General features: G+C 57.0%; 1 protein-coding gene across 2 annotated transcripts in view; it reads right to left on the bottom strand.

The window, feature by feature from the left end:
- The window catches only part of PLXNA2 (plexin A2), a 217,552-nt gene that overhangs the window by 203,440 nt on the left and 7,269 nt on the right, over nucleotides 1–6,843 (bottom strand). Inside the window, exon 1 of one of the 2 annotated variants that reach the window (XM_014948565.1) lies at nucleotides 6,597–6,802. The exons of the other annotated variant lie outside the window; for it this stretch is intronic. The gene's annotated coding sequence lies outside the window, so the exon portion shown is untranslated. Of the gene's footprint in view, nucleotides 1–6,596; nucleotides 6,803–6,843 lie in introns of those variants that run through there. 2 annotated transcript variants of the gene reach the window in all.

The raw sequence follows: 6,843 nt of genomic DNA, 5'->3' as shown, positions 1-6,843 counted from the left end.
TTTAACCTTCCCTGATACACCCGGGGAATGGCCTCTCTATGGACTATCACTCCCCCAACCATAGAATGGTTTGGGTTGGAAGGGACCCCAAAGATCATCAGGTTCCAACCCCCCTGCCCTGGGCAGGGACACCTCCCACTAGAGCAGGTTGCTCAAGACCACCTCCAGTCACCCCATCACTGGGAAAACGGAGTGAGATTTGCCTGTGCATCCCAAGGGTTTTTCCCCCCACACATCCCAGTGCTCCCATTGCTGACCCCCATGCCCCCATGGAGGCCACGGCAGCAGAAGCCACTGGTCCAGCCCCAGGGGAACCCTCCTGGTCCAGCCCCGGGGGAACCCTCCTGGCCCCTCCAAGTCACCACGGAGGGGCAAAGGCTGAGTCTGTGCTCAGCCCCCCCTCTCAGCCTGCACCCACTCCCCAAAACAGCCTCCCACTCACATTTTCACCGCTGTAACTGATCCCCCAGAGGCTTCTGCTGGAGCAGAACCACCATCAAAGAGCCACCCCCATTGCTCCCACCACCACCAGCACCCACGGCCGGGCTGCGAGCCCAGCTCCACCATTACGTGGCACCGGCACCCACCGGGAGAGCCCGTGCCGAGCCCCACCAAAGCCTGATCCCACTCCCACTTACCCGCCCGGGGAGGAGGTTTGGCCAGGATGGAGCCTGCCCTTCCCGTCCAGCTCCTGGCCACGAGACACCGGGTTTGGGCTCTGAGCCCCCTCCTCGGGCGCGCAGCCCCGGGACGGCCGGCAGCTCCCTTAATGAGCCCTGAGAAAGGAACGGCGGCGGCGGGAGGAGGCGAGGTGAGAGGTCAGTGTAATATTTACTCAGACGTCACCTTTCACTTTTATGAAGCAGGGAAGTGGTGCCAGAGCAGGAAAAGGGACGTTCCTGCCCGGGAAGCTGCTGTCACACCGAGCACAACAGGGAAACGGCTCCAGCGCAGCTCCACGGAGCCAGGACGTGGCTGGGGTGGGACATCTCCATCAGCCCCTTTTACCCCAAAACCAACAGGCTCTGAGCTCTTCCCACCGTCACTGCCATCTGCCCCATCAGAAGGAATGGCTGGGGTAGGCAGGAACCTCCACGGAGCAGAGAACCTCTCCGGGTCCCCTGTGCTTCAGGAGACCCCCAACCAGACTGGAGCCCATCACACAACCCTCCACACCATGATTTTAAGGAACCCACAGGAGATATGGCACACACTGCAGGGAGCTAAGGTAGAAATGCATCAGCTGGATAACAGAATTTCCCCAGTGGACTTGTTTCGTGGAGGAACTGTCTCCCCTACCAAGTGGGGAGATGGCACCGAGTGTGCACCCCAGCACAGGACTTCGTCCCCAGGGCAGGGCTCTCCCAGGCTCACTATCACTCTGCCTTTTAAGATGATCTGGACTTTTTTTATAACATGTTTCTGATGCCTTTTATCTCCTGCTCTGAATGTAATTTTAGCCCAGGCAAAGCAGGATTAAATTTTCATAATACGATACATTTATCTCGCTTTTCATTCCCCCCCCCCATCACCACCTCCCAGTTCAATTACACCCAAACAGAAGCAGCTCTACCCGATAACGGAGGGGAGGGCACCTCTTTCCCAGCACCCCGTCCCTGGCTGCCCCCCACCAGGCAGCAGCCAGCATCCCAGAATCCAGCCCCAGGGTGAGAGCATCACCCAGGTCCCCAAAACACCCAGATGGACCCCAGCGCAGTCAGAACCCAGCAGAGAACAGGCAGCAGATTAGGTACATCACCGACATATGTTGTATTTGTGTGTTTGGTAAACTCAGGCTTTCTCGGTGAACTCCTTCTACAGCCTCCTCGCCCCCACCCCAGCATCTCCCAGCTCTTGGGCTGGGACCAGGGAGGGCAGAGGAGCCACAAGCCACGCTGGGGAGCCACACTTTCCTGGGCAAGGAGCAGGGAGAGGCAGCAGCCAACCTGCCTCGGCTGGGAATGCCTGAAAAGCACTAAAATCCTCCTGCCCCCCCCCCCAACCCCAAGTGCTGCGTCCAGGAAAGCAGCGGGTCAGACCCGCAGCCCCCAAACCCATCCTCATCCTCCGAGGGGCCGGGGCTCACACACCAGCCAGAGGCTGCATCTCTTTGCCAGTTGCTGGTTTTATGTTCATTTTTCAGTCGGGCTCCGCCAGCCTGATCCAGAGGATCCCCTCTAGTGGGATGAGGAGGAATTTCAAGCCCACATCCCATCCCCAGCTCCCCCTGCACCACCCGCCGGCTGGCCCCGCTGCCCAGGGGGGGCTGCAGGGGGTGGGGGGAGCCAGCTCACAAATTCACCCCGCTTTGCCAGAGCCTTTTGGGGCAAAATCAAGCTAGAAAAGCAAATGTTGGGGAGGTGGCACAGATGGGAAGGACCAGGGGAAGAAGATAGCAGGCATCAAGACAGCAGATACATCCCCTTCACGGCAGCAAAGAAGGGGGGGATGATGACTTCCATCAGCAAAACATCTGCTTTTGACAATGATGTGCCACCTGGACCACATCGAGCCTGGCTGGAAGGTGGGCTGGAGGCATCGTGGCCACCCTGCGAGCAGGTTGGTGCAGCGGCACGTGGGGACCCAGCCAGAGGCACCCACCGGGTGCACTCACAGCCCATCTCCCTCACCAGCACTAAAACACCCAGCAAATATATGTATTTTCACTGCAGAGAAAAGGATCTGAACACAAGCCCCGGGCAGCCGCCTCTGCCGCCCAAGGACAGCACGCTGCCCTCAATTCTGCTTTTGTTCCCGCTTTTGCTTTTCATCCCGGAGGCTCCCTCTGCACCACTTCTGCAGACAAAGAGCTCGTGGCCTCCTCGGACCAAAAAAAAAACCACCTTTAAGTCTCACACAGGCGAGCCATGCCCTCGCCCCGCGCCGTGCCCCGGGAGGGAAGGTGGGCACCCAATTAGCAGAGCCAAGGAGGAGACACACAGGATGCTCTTGGCGATAAAGACACATCAGATCCGGCCATCGGGAAAAAAAATAAAAAAAGAGAGAAAAGAAGGGGGGGGGAAGAGAGAAAAAACCCTCAGATCTAATGAATTAATAGCAGAATGCCCTGGGGGAGCAGCGGGCTCCTACAAAACACCTCAAAGGGGGCTTTTCACAGGCCCGAGGAGGGGACGCTGCTGAATTATTTGGAGTTAACAGACTGTAACACAAGGCTCTGCTCCCCGTCCCAGGGCGATGGGCACCTCCCTTCCCTCTGTAAGGATGGACAGACGGACGCTGTGCCCGGACAGCTGGGTGCCCCCACCCCACAGACACCTTTAGGGGACCAGGCTCTGCCCCCTGTTAGTATTTTCCTGGGAAAAAAACATCTCGGAAGGAGTTAGGTGGGAAGGGTGGGGGCAGAGAATCTTGCCACAACTTAGGCCCATAAATATTTCATATCGCTGGAATAAGAGCGATTATATTCCTGCCAGCACTTTTCTTGTGTATTTTAAATGTGTCACCGCCTTCTACTTTCTCCCCCGTTTGTGTTTCTTGTAACAGGCCCATGAAATAAAGATTAGCTGAATAATCAAGAGTGTTTAGAAATGTGAAGGGGCCTGTCTCAGGAGCACTGCATGCTCAGGTTCATCTTTTTTTTTTTTTTTTTCCTTTTTAAGGATGCCAAACACAGTTGGGGGAGTGCAATTTTCACACACTGGAAGAAACAGGGAGAGGGGGGGGAGCGAGCGCGGGGCCCGAGCGCGCAGGGACGAGGCGAGAGCACACGCTTCCCCATCAAAAATGACAGCCCCAAACGCCGGGTGGAAGAGGGGGCCGCTCTCCCCCCGTTACATATTTATCCTTCGAGCTGCAGAGGGGCCAATTAAAACAGCTTGATCACCGCCGGGTTCAAACGGCCGCGTGTGTGAGGCGGGATGGAGGCAGGTGCCCGCGTTCCTGCTGCCGTTCAGCATCCTCCGCTCCCCCCAGAGCCACCCAAACAACCTCAGCTCAACGCAGGTACTTCTGAGACACAGCCCAGATCCTGCAGGAAAACACCCTGTTGGCACCCAAAAGCGAGCACAGTTTTCCACCTTCCTGCCACCTGCCCCCTCCAGTTCCTCTGCATGATCTTTTCCTTTCTTCCCCAGTCCCAAATCCAGACATGAGCTCCCCACGGCACGAGGCAGCCTGTGCCTACATCTGCCCCAGCTTGTGGGCAACGAGCCCAAAACGGGCTCCAGTCTCCCACGTTCAGCTGCAACAGGAGTTCCCGAAGTAAGTTCTGGAAAGCCTCGTCGTGGAAGTTAAATTAGAGATCTCGGGAAAGATGCTGCAAATCACATGTTTCCCCAAGACACCACAGGGTCTGCTCGGCAAACTGCTCCAAATGTCATTTCCATTTAGCTGCTTTGCAAGCCAATTTGTCACATACTAATGCAATTTGCTGGAGAGAGTTAAAGAGCACGGGGCAGTAGCAGCCACCTCCTCTCCAGGAGCCCACAGCCAGCCGGGGTCTGTGTTTTCCCTTTCCCACCCAGCTGAGGTTCCCCTCTACCCAGGGAAGCCCATGGTGAACACCAAGAGCAAGACCTGGCGTGGGGAGAGCACCAGGAAAAGCTCCTTCCATCATTTTGGGGAATTGTGTGCAGATCTCAGCAGCATCTGTTACCTGCTTCCACCGCACAAACTTGTTATAAGCCGGGGGGAAACTCTGCGATTAATTACATCAAACAAGACTATAAAGACAATGAAGAGTAAATTGGGTTACTTTATCTTCTTGCAACGAGCGCTGCGGTTAGAAGAGTTGAGAAAATGACTGGTTTGTTAGATAAGCTGTTTCACCACAGCAGTTGGACGTTCACGTTACTCTTTGCTCCCACCAAGTTTCTTAAATCAAAGCTATTTTGTCCGTTTCCTTGCGCCACCCCAAAATGCCACATTTAAGCTTTGAGGGTCCTCAAAGTGACAACAAATGGCAAAAGGACGGCAATAAAGGAAAAGAAAATATTGCATTTTAAAGGATCTAACGCCTCTGTGTTAAAGGAAAAAAGCTAAACATCTGTTCTGAAGATAGCACAGATTTCTTCTGAGGCATCTGTCTTTCAGCTGTAAAGTAGGTCATTTGATTTAACTTTTAGACACGGTATCAATGAAGCCATCCAGAGGAGGAGAGACAAGACCATCTCCCCAAGTCAGCCGAGATCTATTAAACACATTCGAGCCACCAGTGAAGCATCAAGTGCTCAGCAAATAACTGGGGAACCCTGTCAGCAGCCGGTTTTACACCACGGCACTCTGCTAACTCCACACTCTCTCACCTCCAAGCCCGTATCTTGAACCGTAGGTCACAGACACACAGGGGTTTTTTGTCCCTCTACCACTTACTATTCACCTCACTTAATATTAACCTATTGACTTCCCGATAGCCCTTAGAACGCAGATTAATTGAACATCATTCACTTCACCTCCAGGAAGGTGGAAGGATTGGCCATGGCTTGAATGGAGACAAAGCCCGTAACGCGTGCCCGTGCCAGGTTAAAGGGAGGTCATGGTGAGAGGACAACCTGGCATCTCCAGTGCCCCCACCGAGCAGCCTCCGCTGGGACCAACCCACCACCCCAAGGGCTGCGGGGCTGGAGAGGACTCGCACCATCACACAGAAGTTCACATTTCCCTGAAGGGAGCACAAGTGCATTTGCTTTCCCTCCCCTCCTTGCCTTTCCTAAAGGGTCTTTGGAAGGGAGATTGGTTTTTTCTGAGATTCAGGGGTGTCTTCAAAAAAGTCCCTCCTTGCCCACACTAACTTTTTATAGAAATGACTTTATTCTGGTGCATTGCCTGCTCCAGACCGTGCCTGAGCGGTAACGAACGACAACGGAATTAAGGAGAAAATCCATCTCCCCGTGTAGGCAGGGAAACCAGCGCGGGGAGGGAGCGGGGGGCAGAGGACCGGGAACCGGGGTGTTCCGGGGGGGTTTGGGTACTGTTTTCCGTACACCCCCCCTACAAGGGGCGCTGGGCAGCACCTCTGGGTACCGCTCCCGGGCGCACCGCCCCCGCTCCCCGCCTTAACCCTTCCCCAGCCTCGGCGCCGGGGAGCGGGGCTCAGAAATAGCGGTGCTGGGGAACGGCGTGTCCCCCTCCTTAAAGTCCCTCCTTGCCCACACTAACTTTTTATAGAAATGACTTTATTCTGGTGCATTGCCTGCTCCAGACCGTGCCTGAGCGGTAACGAACGACAACGGAATTAAGGAGAAAATCCATCTCCCCGTGTAGGCAGGGAAACCAGCGCGGGGAGGGAGCGGGGGGCAGAGGACCGGGAACCGGGGTGTTCCGGGGGGGTTTGGGTACTGTTTTCCGTACACCCCCCCTACAAGGGGCGCTGGGCAGCACCTCTGGGTACCGCTCCCGGGCTGAGCCGCTTCCCCGGGCACCGCCGGTACCTCCCCGGGATCCGCCGGTACCGCCCGGGGCTCCGCAGCGCCCGGTACCACCCGCGGGGAAAGGACCGCGACCCGCACTGGGGGGTACGAGCCCAAACCCCCCCACCTCCCCGCACCTTCCCGGCCGCGGGGGGATGCCCGGGGGACCCCCGGCACCGGGGATGCCCGGAGGGTACAGAAACCCTTCGCCAACCTCAAGCCACTCACCAGCCCTCGCCTCTCCGGTGCCGCCCGCCTCCTCGGGGTGCCGGTTCCCCGCTTCACGGCGGGGTAATCCACACGGCCCCCGCCACCGTGGAAATCCAGGGCCGGGAGCCCGCTACTCCTCCGCCTCTCCCGCAAACCTCCCCCGGGCTGGGCTGGGCTTGGCTGGGCTCGGCTCAGCTCCGCAGGCTTCTCATCCCTCCGCAGCCCCTGCCCGAGCACGGCGCCCGGTCCCGTTTCCCCGCCGCCC

The sequence above is a fragment of the Calidris pugnax genome, unplaced genomic scaffold (assembly GCF_001431845.1).
Source record: "Calidris pugnax isolate Ruff unplaced genomic scaffold, ASM143184v1 scaffold91, whole genome shotgun sequence".
Classification (NCBI taxonomy): Eukaryota; Metazoa; Chordata; class Aves; order Charadriiformes; family Scolopacidae; genus Calidris; species Calidris pugnax.
Note: the sequence above shows the minus strand (reverse complement) of the source record. Positions and strands in the feature narration are given on the sequence as shown.